Source organism: Chiloscyllium plagiosum, unplaced genomic scaffold (assembly GCF_037043375.1).
Source record: "Chiloscyllium plagiosum isolate Xiang-an unplaced genomic scaffold, Cpla_swu_hap1 HiC_scaffold_3, whole genome shotgun sequence".
NCBI classification, from domain to species: domain Eukaryota; kingdom Metazoa; phylum Chordata; class Chondrichthyes; order Orectolobiformes; family Hemiscylliidae; genus Chiloscyllium; species Chiloscyllium plagiosum.
The window spans coordinates 17,077,487-17,089,786 of record NW_028270141.1 but is presented as its reverse complement, the minus strand read 5'-3'; positions in this window follow the sequence as shown (position 1 = coordinate 17,089,786).

Genomic DNA, 12,300 nt, shown 5'->3' with positions numbered 1-12,300 from the left:
CGGAGGAAACCCACATAGACACGGGGAGAATGCAAACTCCACACACGCAGTCACCCGAGGTTGGAATCAAATCCAGGTCCCTGGCGCTGTGAGGCAACATTGCTAACCACTGAGCCACATTGCAGCCCTATGGGGAGGTAATGGCCTCGTGGTATTATTTCTGGACTGTTAATCCAGAGACCCAGGTAATGTTCTGGGGACCTAGGTTCAAACGCCACCACACCACATAAAGGAATTTGAATTCAGTAAAAGAAAATCTGGAATGAAGAGTCTAATGATGACCATGAATTTATAGGACGATATGGTAGCTCAGTGGTTAGCACTGCTAACTCACAGCACCAGGGACCCAGGTTCGATTCCAGCCTTGGGCAACTGTCTGTGTGGAGATTGCGCATTCTCCGTATGTCTGTGTTGGTTCCTCCGGGTGCTCTGGTTTCCTTCCACAGTCCAAAGATGTGCAGGTTAGGTGAATTACCAAGCTAAATTGTCCATAGTGTTCAGGGATGTGTAGGTGAGGTGCATAAATCAGGGGAAAATGTAAGGTAATGGGTCTGGGTGGGATACTCTTCGGAGGGTTATTGTGAACTTACTGGGCCGAACGGCCTGTTTCCGCACTGTCGGGGTCCTAATTCTAATTCTATCCATTGGGCACTGAGTCTAATCATTGTCATCAGAACTGTAACCAAACACAATCTGTAAGCTCATGGCTTGGTATATCTCTCACTCTACCATGACCAGTGTATCAACCCTGGTTCAATGAAAAGTGAAGGAGGGCATGCCAGGAGCAGCACCAGGCATACCTAAAAATGAAGTGTCAACCTGTTAAAGCGACAAAACAGGACTACTAACATGCCAAACAGCATAAGCAACAAGTGATTGCCTGGGCTAAGTGAGTCCACAACCAAAGGATCTAAATTCTGAAGTCCTACCACATCTAGTCATGAGTGGTGATGGACAATTAAACAACTCACTGGAGGAGGAGGCTTCACAAATATTCCCATCCTTAATGATAGAGAAGCTCAGCACATCAGTGCAAAAGATAAGGCTGATGGACTAGCAACAATTTTCAGGTAGAAGTGGGTGATCCATCTAGGTTCCCTCCAGCATCACAGATACCAGTCTTCAGCGAATGTGATTCCCTCTGCATGACATCATGCTGGAGGAACTGTATACTGGAAGGACCAAAGGCCCTGACAAACTTCCAGAAATACTACTGAAAATGGCTGCTCCAAATCTGTCATACATCCAGCTCTTCCTGTCCCACTTATCTGACAATGTGCAAAATTTTCCAAAAAATGTCCCATATACAAAACGGTGGATAAATCCAATCTGCACCATTGAATCCCTGACAATTAACATTCTGCTGGTTACCATTGACCAGAAACTGGACTAGTCAAATGAATGCAGTGGCTACAAGATCAGGTCGGAGGCCAGGAGTACTGCAGCTACTCACTTGCTTCCTGATTCCCCGAAGCCTGTCCACCATCTACAAGCACCAGTCAGTAGTATGATGGAATACTCCGCACTTGCCCGGGTGAATACAGCTTCAACAATCAAGCAATATCCAGGACAAATCAACCAGCTTGATTGGCATCACATTCGCAAATATTTACTCCCTCCATCAACGATGCAGAGATTCAGCAAAGTTCCTTAGACATTATTTCCAAACTCATGACCTCTACTATCGAGATGGAAACAGGGCAGCAGATACTTGGGAACAGTACCATCTGCAAATTCCCCTCTGAGTCACTCACCAACCTGACTTGGAAATATATATCTTCAATGTCAATGAGTCAAATTCCTGGAACTTCGTCCGTAACAACATTGTGAGTTTCCATAAACAATCATGAGAGGCGTGGATAGGATAGACAAGGTCTTTTCCCTGGGGTGGGGGGATTCCAGACCTAGAGGGCATAGGTTTAGCTTGAGAGGGTAAAGGTATAAAAAGGACTCAAAGGACAATGTTTCCATGCAGAGGGTGGTGCATGTATGGAATGAGCTGCCAGAGGAAGAGGTGGAGGCTGGTTCAATTACAGCATTTAAAAGGCATTTGGATGGGTATATGAATAGGAAGGGTTTGGAGAGATATGGGCCAAGTGTTGACAAATGGGACTAGATTAAGTTAGGATATCTGGTCAGCGTGGATGCGTTGGACCATGGGGTTTGTTTCTGTGCTGTACATCTCTATGACACTAAAAAGACTGAATTCAAGAAGTCAGCTCCCCACCATCAGTAATAAATGAGAGCCCAGTCAGCGGCACCCACATTGCATGAATGAATAGAGCGATTTGCAGAGTTGAGGTGAAATGGACTACACTGAATATGAAGAGTTTGTCAAAGTATGGTATCAGGGAAACCTGGTAAATGTGAAATCGTGGAAATCAGGGGAAAAGCTCTCAGTTGGCTGGAGTCATACTTGGAACAAAAGAAGATGCTGGGTTTTCAGGAACTAATCATCTCAGTCCAAGGACAGTGCTGCAGGAGGTCCTCAGCGTAGTTTGTTTCAGGTATAAAAGTTCATCTATGACAAAATCTCTGTCATAAGGTTAGAGGTGAGAACGCTTATTGGTGGTTGCCTAATGTTCAGCTCCATTCTGATTCTGTCAAATCATGAAGCAGCCTGTGTCCTGAAGTTGGATATGGACAACCTAAAGACTAAGGGTTATTGCATGATGAGTAGTACAAATGTCAGACGATGTCCATCTGCAACAAATGAAAGCCCAAATGCATTCTTGTTTTGCGTTCATTTGCATATTGATTGAATGTTCATAAAAGGTAAATTTTGCTCTTGTTTTACCTTTACTGTAGTGTGAGGGGGAAATATACCTGTCTACTGACTTTTGACAGGTCTTGGATCATTCTCAGTGATAAATTAGGAGTGTCGGATGTCACACGACACTAGGAAGCTTGTAATTTCAAATAAATCTGTTGGACTATAAACTGGCATTGTGTGACGTCTGATCTTATCCATCCCAGTCCAACACCAGTATCGTCACATCATAAACTGAGAAGTGCAATGAGGAATCAATTCGTGCATACAGGTTACTGATAAAACGTAAATTGGGCCCAACCTTGGAACGTGTTCACTTCTCTCCCCCTCAAGTCTTCAGCTGACACACTGGGAAATTCTGCCAATATTAAACCTACTTTGGGCCAAACATAAAATCCTCCAGTGGCCCAGCTAGGAAGGTTTACTGAAATGTGTGATTTTCCAAGTGATGCTGAGGAAACTAAATTGTGGATGATAATGACACTAATCGGCAGGGTAGGCCCACTGAGCCTGAGCTAATGACCAAAGCTGTCAGTGTTCAGGGATCTGACTTCATATCAGAAATATAAAGTAATCAACTGATTGCTGCTTTAAACTCAACTGAAATCCTGTTGTTGTCACGTGGATTCTGAATAATGTACAGTGAAATGTGTGTTCTGTCACCTGCACATCGGTGCCATTTACATTAACTAAGAATAAAATTTTAATAAAGATAACTTAGAGTGTCCAACATTTCCTTCTGAACTGCTACAGCATGCCACTGTCAGAGTCCCACTCCAGGCTTTCTAGCCCACGCCATGTTGCAGAGAGAGTCCCACTCAAGGCTTTCCAGCCCATCCCATGATGCCGAGCGAGTCCCGCTCCAGGTTTTCCAGCTGCCAGGGGCCCACTGCACGCGGAAGCGAGAGTCCCACTCCTGACTTCACAGGCCAACCGACCGATTCTGCAGCCACCGCCACTCCAGAGCCCATCAAAACCATCTCCTGTCAAAGAGCTCCCTTTTTCAGGTAAATTTGAGAAAGAAAAGGGAGAAGAAGGAAAAGAGAAGATTAGATTAGATTCCCTACAGTGTGGAAACAGGCCCTTCAGCCCAACCAGTCCACACTGACCCTCCGAAGAGTAACCCACCCAGTCCCACTTCCCTCTGACTAATGCACCTAACACTATGGGCAATTTAGCATGGCCAATTCACCTGACCCGCACATCTTTGGACTGTGGGAGGAAACTAGAGCACCCAGAGGAAACCCATGCAGACACAGGGAGAATGTGCATATTCCACACAGACAGTCACCTGAGGCTGGAATTGAACCTGGGACTGAGCCACCATGCCATCCCTAAGGAAATAAAAAATGCAGATGAAGAGGGCAAGCCTGGGCATGGAAGCCTTTAAGCTGCCTGCACTGACGCCGCCATCATGGAAGTTTATCTTGGTAGCTCAGTTATGTTGTCATGTCTGCAATCTCAACAATCTCACATGTGGTTGAAATAAAAGGGGCCAAGGAAGAAGTATTCATTTATGTTAGAACAATGGCGCATATTAATGTTTATTGTTCATTTCTGATTTTCAAAGCAGATCCAAAACCGGTTTGTAGAACGCAAGGAAACAAATGCTGGATTCTGAATTCATTACCAGACAGAATGCCTTAAATGATTAATTTTTTATACATTATGTTGTTGAATCTGATCATGAATAATCACAGATGAATTACTGAGCCAACTGTCCTGTTCCTAATCGGCATTATTTTGGTTTTATGCTGTGCAGGAGATTGTGCAATTTAATGGGATTCCTGGAAACCTGTAAATCACTTGTATATTCACATTGCATCTTCCTTTAGCTAACACGGGTTAATGAATAACAGGCGTTTATACAAGCCAAATTACGCAATAATATAGTGAGAGGAAGAAAGCTTGAAGCCTGATAGTGAGGTAAGGCCATAAACATCTACCTTGGCTGTGTTGCTTTCTGCATTTATGTGCACTTTGTAGTCACCTAGAATTTTTGCCTTATTAAATCAGATGGGATGAGTCATCCAGATCTTCTTCCTTGTTGTGGTCAATAGTCAAAACACTAACTCACGGTTATCACAAAGTCAATAAAGTTTCCTGTTTTGGAGCACAAAAACTGCATTGATCTATTCATAGAATCCCCTACAGTGTGAAATCAGGCCATTTGGCCCATCAAGTTCACACTGACCCTCTGAAGAGCATTCCACCCAGACCCCCACTCCTTTCCTGTGCCTGTAAGTCAGCATTTCCCATGGCTAATCCACCTAGCCTGCATATCCCCAGATGCAATGGACAATCCACCTGTGCATCAATGGACTGTGGGAGGAAGAGTGAAGCACCCAGAAGGGATCCAAGCAGACACAGGGAGAACACGCAAACTCCCCTCAGACAATCATCTGAGGGCAGAATCGAACCCAGGTTCCAAATGCTGCGAGGCAGCAGTGCTAACCACTTAGCCACTGTTCTACCCACATCATTGTGTTCTGTACCTTCAGGTGTCTCTCCAATTACAGAAGCAAGTGAATTTAAATTTTCAATGATTACTTCTATTGTTATTTTGAATATCTCATAATATTACTGTCTCTTTTGTTTTAATATAACTTGAATAAGTACTTTAGGTAAGTTGCTAGCATGGCCTTTTTTTTATTCTTGACTAACACACCAGCCACGCACTTTTCCTCTTATGTAAGTGTTCTGAGTAAGGCAGTAAGCCCTTTAGTGCAACGCTCCATGCTTGAAATGTTTTTTGTGGTTTGTGAAGGAGCAGTTAAATGAAGCCATTTTGTATTAATTTTAATACATGGCTTTAGCAGGCCTTGCCAGAGCAGCAGAGGAATGTGAAAATACTTAAAATGCCCTGAAACAGACAAAAAACTAACACATGCCACAATGCGAGAACCGAACGAAATGGATATAGCATCACAGACATTGCAGAAAACCCAAACTATCCTGAAGGGGAAGTGATCCATATGTTTCAAACATTCCATGTGGATGTTAAGGACATATGTGTTACAGCTTTGGCTTTTTCCCAATATCTATATTTGTGTTCATGGCTAGACTGCGGTTTTCACAAGCAGACAAAGGCCTTGATTTGAACTTCATACCATTTTTTTTGTGGGTGATCAGAGACATGATTCCGCAAATTTGCCCTGGAAATGAGGCCTGGGGTAATTCACATCTCGTTTAGATCTTGGCACTTAAGTTCATCAGATGCATAGATCCTGAGTCCTTCTGCGTTGGGGTCTTGCCATTGGGTTGGAGGGGACAGGATTTTCTTTCAAAGAACACTCCTGTTCTATGTGGAATCATTAGTAAAGTAAATGTTTTAATTTATAAACCATATTCTTTGGGACATTGCAGACTCTGATCATCCCTATTACTGAATTGCTATGACAGGGTACACACTGTCTGAATCTGTCTAGTTAATATTGTAGTGAGGCCTGATATTATATGATGTAGTGAGGCCTGATATTATATGATGTGGAGGTGCCGGTGTTGGACTGGGGTGGACAAAGTTAAAAAATCACACAATACCAGGTTATAGTCCAGCAGGTTTATTTGGAAGCACTAACTTTCAGAGTGCTGCTCCTGCATCAGATAGCTAGTGGAACAGGATCATAGGACACACAATTTATAGTAAAAGATGTCTTTTTTTAAAAGGTTTTTTTTTACAAGTTGGAACAATAGAAGCAGCTCGAGTTGGTGTGGTATAGCTCTCACACATTAAGGATTTTTAGTTAGCTTTCAGTAATTGCTGTTGGGATCTTGAAGAAGTGGAAGCTATTTTTCCCTCTCAATTTCAGCCAAAAGCTGGGAGTTCTCTTGCCAGGCTGCTGGATTGCATGTGAGACAAAATCTACTTCCTGGATTTTTTTTTGCCAAAGGATACACTTATGGGATGTTACTACACTGGAACAGATAATTAGTAATATTTAATATATCTATTATCCTATAAGTTTTCCAATACAGTCGAGTTATTCTAAGTTCTTCTTTCTTTTATTGTATTTTAACTTAGAGTCTTTGAATAAATTGTGTTTTTGCTTAATGTAGAGTAGTTTGACCAGTTCAATTAAACTGGGAACACAGCAATTTACATTTGCCTTTAAAATAATAAAAAGTTAAGGTTAAGGCTAACTTTGTAAAATATTTGGAGGGGATCCATAACAGCTGATGTGATTTGGAGGTGCTGGTGTTGGACTGGGGTGTACAAAGTTACAAATCACAGAATACCAGGTTATAGTCCAACAGGTTTAATTGGAAGCACTAGCTTTCGGAGCGCCACTCCATCAGCTGATGAAGGAGCGGCACTCTGATAGCTAGTGCTTCCAATTAAACCTGTTGGACTATAACCTGGTGTTGTGTGATTTGTAACCTCATAACAATTGATGCATCAAATTTGGATAACACAGGCTCCTGCATCAAATTCATATATCACTTATAAAGGAACTCCTGCTCAGCTGCTTATGTGACCTAAACTTAATATAATTTAGAAGACCAGTTATCCAAATTGCATGTAAGGTTAATTTGAGGAACATTTGTTATTACCAAGTCTCTAGAAGTATCCTTATTGTGTTCCTGGATCTTGTTGGGAGTTTCTGGGAGAGTTATCACATTGTTCTGCCACTTTGTGCTGCCAGGGCATTGTGTGCAGATCAAAGGTGTTCGAGATAGATCCATTTACAACATCTGAAGGTTAGTACAGACACAAATAATAAACAAACCGGAGAAGAGGAAGCAGAGATTTCAAAGTCCTTGCCGTTCTCAACAGTAACTTTGAAGTTTCGATAGCTGATTGTGTTCAGAGGAAGTGATTGCTTCTGGTGTTGCTATTCACACTCAGCATGCAAGCTGAAGTGGAATAGTGAGAAGGAAAACTGAAGAACACAGGACTATTCTTGGCTGATGTAGCTATTTTATTTTTAACAAACACAAATTGCAGCTAGATGCCACAGAGGAATCATATCACCAGTTGGTGATGTTTACCTTTTTATCAGAAACATAGCTTCTCTAAGTCTGATAAATGAGGAAATTGTCACATTTACCCTTTGCCCCACGAAGATTACAGATAATAAGTTTCATTAGATCACAAAGAGCTGTCTAGCAGTAAAGCAAATGTGGTGTTTTTGCAATGTGGTCATCAAGTGAACTTCCGACAGAGTCTGGGCCATTTCTGTGAAATTCAGCTTCAACTTAACTGTCTACAAGTGAAAAAAATAACAGGGGAGGGGAGGAATATTCCCAACTACAGGCTGCCCATTTGTCACCCGGAAATTGCAAGGCTAGAAGTTGAGATTTTGGAAGGGCATTGTGCAGAGTAATGGGATTAACGTTAGCAGAATTTCTAATGAATGATGAAGTATAATGATGATGTTAATGTCACATGATGATGTAGAGAGAGCTAGAGCTGAGCAGAAGCTCCATCAGAACCCTGAAAGAAATTCCCTCACAGGAATCCATGCATCATTCTCTATGCGATCTCTACAGCGTTTCCTCGCAGTACTCCCTACAGCCTGCCTCACTAGTTATACACCACGTCTCTGTGGCTCCCAGCTCTTGCTATTTCATGCTTGAGAGTGTGTTGCAGGGAAAGCACAGGTCAGACAGTATCCGAGGAGCAGGAAAGTCAACATTGTGGGCATCAGGATGACGGGCTTATGCCCGAAATGTCGATTCTCCTGCTCCTCGGATGCTGACTGATCTGCTGTGTTTTCCCAGCAACACACTCTCAACTCTAATCTCCAGCATCTGCAGTCCTCACTTTCTCCTATTTTATGCTTGCTTATATATTGACCAGTGTTGGGGTCTCCATGGCCCAACACCTCATCTTTAAAATGAACCTCCACATCAACTCCAATGCTATCAGTCCCAAGGTCCCCCTGCGTGGGGGCATGTATGTGAATAAATGCCCTAGAAACGGCTAAGAAAGGGAAGTTAACTCCCTGTTTCACTGACAGGGATTAGATTAGATTGCTTACAGTGGGGAAACAGGCCCTTCGGCCCAACAAGTCCACACCAACCCTCTGAAGAGCAACTCACCCAGGCCCATTCCCCTACATTTACCCCTTCACCTAACACTATGGGCAATTAAGCATGGCCAATTCACCTAACCTGCCCATCTTTGGACTGTGGGAGGGAACCGGAGCACCCAGAAGAAACCTACGCAGACACGGGGAGAAGTGCAAACTCCACACAGACAACTGCCTGAGGCGGGAATTGAACCCAGGTCTCTGGTGCTGTGAGGCAGCAGTGCTAACCACTGAGCCACCGTGCCGCCCTATCTGGAAGTTCAGGTGGAAGAGGTAGTGCCAGGCGTGCATCATTCGCTTTCCTCAGGACCATCTGAGGAAACTATGCCACTGGACGCCGGTCTGAGGTTGCCACCTGAGTTACTGTGGTCTCAATAGTCCTGGGAAATGCCTCGCAATCATGGAAGAAGGTTGATAGCCACTTGAGTATAGCTGCTACCATTGTCTCTCTGATATCTCTCCCTATCTCAATCTTTGTTACCCATCTCCCACCAAGTCTAACGCCCTCACTACTGCATGCAACAGCTTCCTTCATGCACTAATAATGACTCCAGCCTTCCTTACAATAACTATGTGTGGCTTCTGCACCGCCAATTCACTCATGAGGGACATCTCACCATCTTCTTCCCACAAACCTATGCCAGCCGCTTGCATCTCCTTCTCTTTCTCCCTTTGTCTCAGTCTTGGAGAAAATGGCCCATAAAAGGACAGAAAATGCACAGAGGGCTGTCTCTCTTTCTCCTCCTGGACCGATGAAGAGGGTATCCTTGCCTTAACTGGAGTGTGATGATGCTGTGACCTCCATATCCATGCAACCAAGATTCATTGTCATGTGCAAAAAAAACCCAAAGAACTGCAGATGCCAGAAATCAGAAACAAAATCAGAAATAGCTGGAAAAGCTCAGCAAATCTGGCAGCAACTGTGGAGTGAAAGCAGAGTGAACATTTTGGGTCAGAGCTGAAGAAGGGTCACTGGTCCTGAAACATTAACTCTTGTTTCTCTGCACAGATGCTGCCAAACCTGTTGAGCTTTTCCAGCTATTTCTTATTTTATATTATTGCTGCTCTTCCTTCACCCTCACCGTGAAAACATTAGTAGCATGTTAAGCTTCCACCTCATTTTGCAACTGATTTGTCTCTATTTGTCTCCTGCAGTTACCAGTGACATCTGAAACAATCTTCACTCTCAGGAGAAAGCAAATTTGCAAAACATCATCTCCTCTTCCATCTCTGAGAAAGAAACCCCAAATCCCTCAGAAGATGCACCAGCAAGGCTGCTTCTTGAACCTTCCACTAACTCAACCTCCGTGGGCTGGATTAGAGTCAGGGGCACATGGTGGCGAGTCGTTCACTACCTTGCCTGATAGCTGGCTGCCCTAGGACCTGGCACTCTGAGGGCTGCTGGAGACCAGGCACCTGTTCAGCTGCTGATAGGAGAGGATTCGCCTGGTGCTGGCAATTCTGGACTTTATATAAAGTCACAAAACAGACACAGGAGCAGCAGGCTGGTTGGCAGAGGCACTTGGTAAACTAAATTGAAGCAAGAAGGAGTCTACCAATGTGACCTGTATTGTTCTGCCTCAGTGGATGGCCTCTCCACTTCAGTTTAATTTACAAGGATGTTGCCAAAGTTGGAGGGTTTGAGAGGCTGAGTAGGCTGAGGCTGGTTTCCCTGGAGGGTCAGAAGCTGAGGGGTGACCTTATAGAGGTTTATAAAATCATGAGGGACATGGATAGGATAAATAGACAAAGGGGTGGGGGGAGTCCAGAACAAGACAGCATAGGCTTAAGGTGAGAGGGGAAAGGTTTAAAAGGAACCTAAGGGGCAACTTTTTCACGCAGAGGGTGGTGCGTGTATGGAATGAGCTGCCAGAGGAGGCAGTCGAGGTTGATATAATTACAACATTTAAAAGGTTGGGTATATAAATAGGAACCTCGATTATGTGAACAACATGGGTGGGGAGTATTCTATTCAGATAATTGAATGCTCGGCTTAAGGAATGCTGGATAACACAGTTTAGCCAAACTTTGTGATCTTGTTCGGATAATCCAAAATTTGGATAATTGATGTTCAGATAATTGAGGTTCGGTTAATCGAGGTTCCTGTGCAAATATAGGCCAAGTGCTGGTAATTGGGACTAGATTTATTTAGGATATCTGGTCAGAAACAATGAGTTGAAGCAAAGGATCTGTTTCCATGCATTACAGCTTTATGCCTCTATGACTCGAGATCATGTCTAGGATTTTGTATTGGTACAGAGGCATCATGTAATCCTCAAACTCTCTGCTCTGTACACCTGCACTGAGGCAAGGGGATGGAAAATAGGCGTCCATGAGGGCTGCAGTTTTGTGCTGGGAATAAAGAGACATTCTCAGGTGGAACAGTGATATGAACCACACCAAGCTCCCTCAAGATATATTAAGAAGATAACCTAGACTACAACTTTTTCTTATTGTTAAAGGAAAGTGTCAGGTATTAAGTTCTGGATGCAATTTGGATTGGTTAAGCTACTAAGCTTGAAGAAAAACACACTTTATTCTTACACTATACTTAAACACAAACAAAAATACAGAACAATTAGGATAACCTAACTCTATTGAAACATTTCACAGAATAATTGATTATTTCACTATTAAACAGTAACTGTTCCAATACAGTAATATCCTATGGCAGTAAACTCTGCAGTAGGGGTTGGCTCCATGTCAGCTGGAGGTTGCTCCTGGACTTGTGGACGCACCGGTTCATCAGCTGCTCATCTAGCACCACTTATTGCAGCAGCCTGGATGGGTGCAGCTCCAACAACACTCAAGATGCTTGACACTATCCAGGACAAAGCAGCCCACTTGACTGGCACCACATCCACAAGCATCCACTCCCCTAAACGACGCTCAGTAGCAGCAGTGTGTGGTATCTACAAAATGCAAAAATTCACCAAGGCTCCTCAGATGGCACCTTGCAAACACACAACCCCTGCCATCCCGAAGGACAAGGGCAACAGAAACAGGGGAACATCACCATCTGCAAGTTTCCTTCCAGCCATTCACCTGTAATTATTTCTCCATTCCTTCGGTATCAATGGCCAGAAATTTTAAAACTCCCTCCCTATCAGGATTGCGAGTGTTCTTACTTCAGAAGGACTGCAGCAGTTAAGGAAGACATTGCCTCCTGATGGCAACTAGAGACATCCAATAAATGCCAGCTCAGCCAGCAAAGCTCACATTCCATGAGGGAATAAAAGAAAATAGAAGACCTTCATACTCCATGTTACATGCTTTGACACAGTAATGATATCATGAGCTTGTCTCTTAAAGGTACACTGCACACAAACCATGAGAAAACAACAGACTTAGAGTTGTGTTATGAATCACCTTCTAGAATAAGCCAACTTGCTGAATGAATCATCATAATGTAATGATTAGCAAATTGACTGGCTTATCTGCTGTTTTTTGCAAATTCAGATGGCAGTATAGCATTTCAAGAAAATTTGTTAATTATTA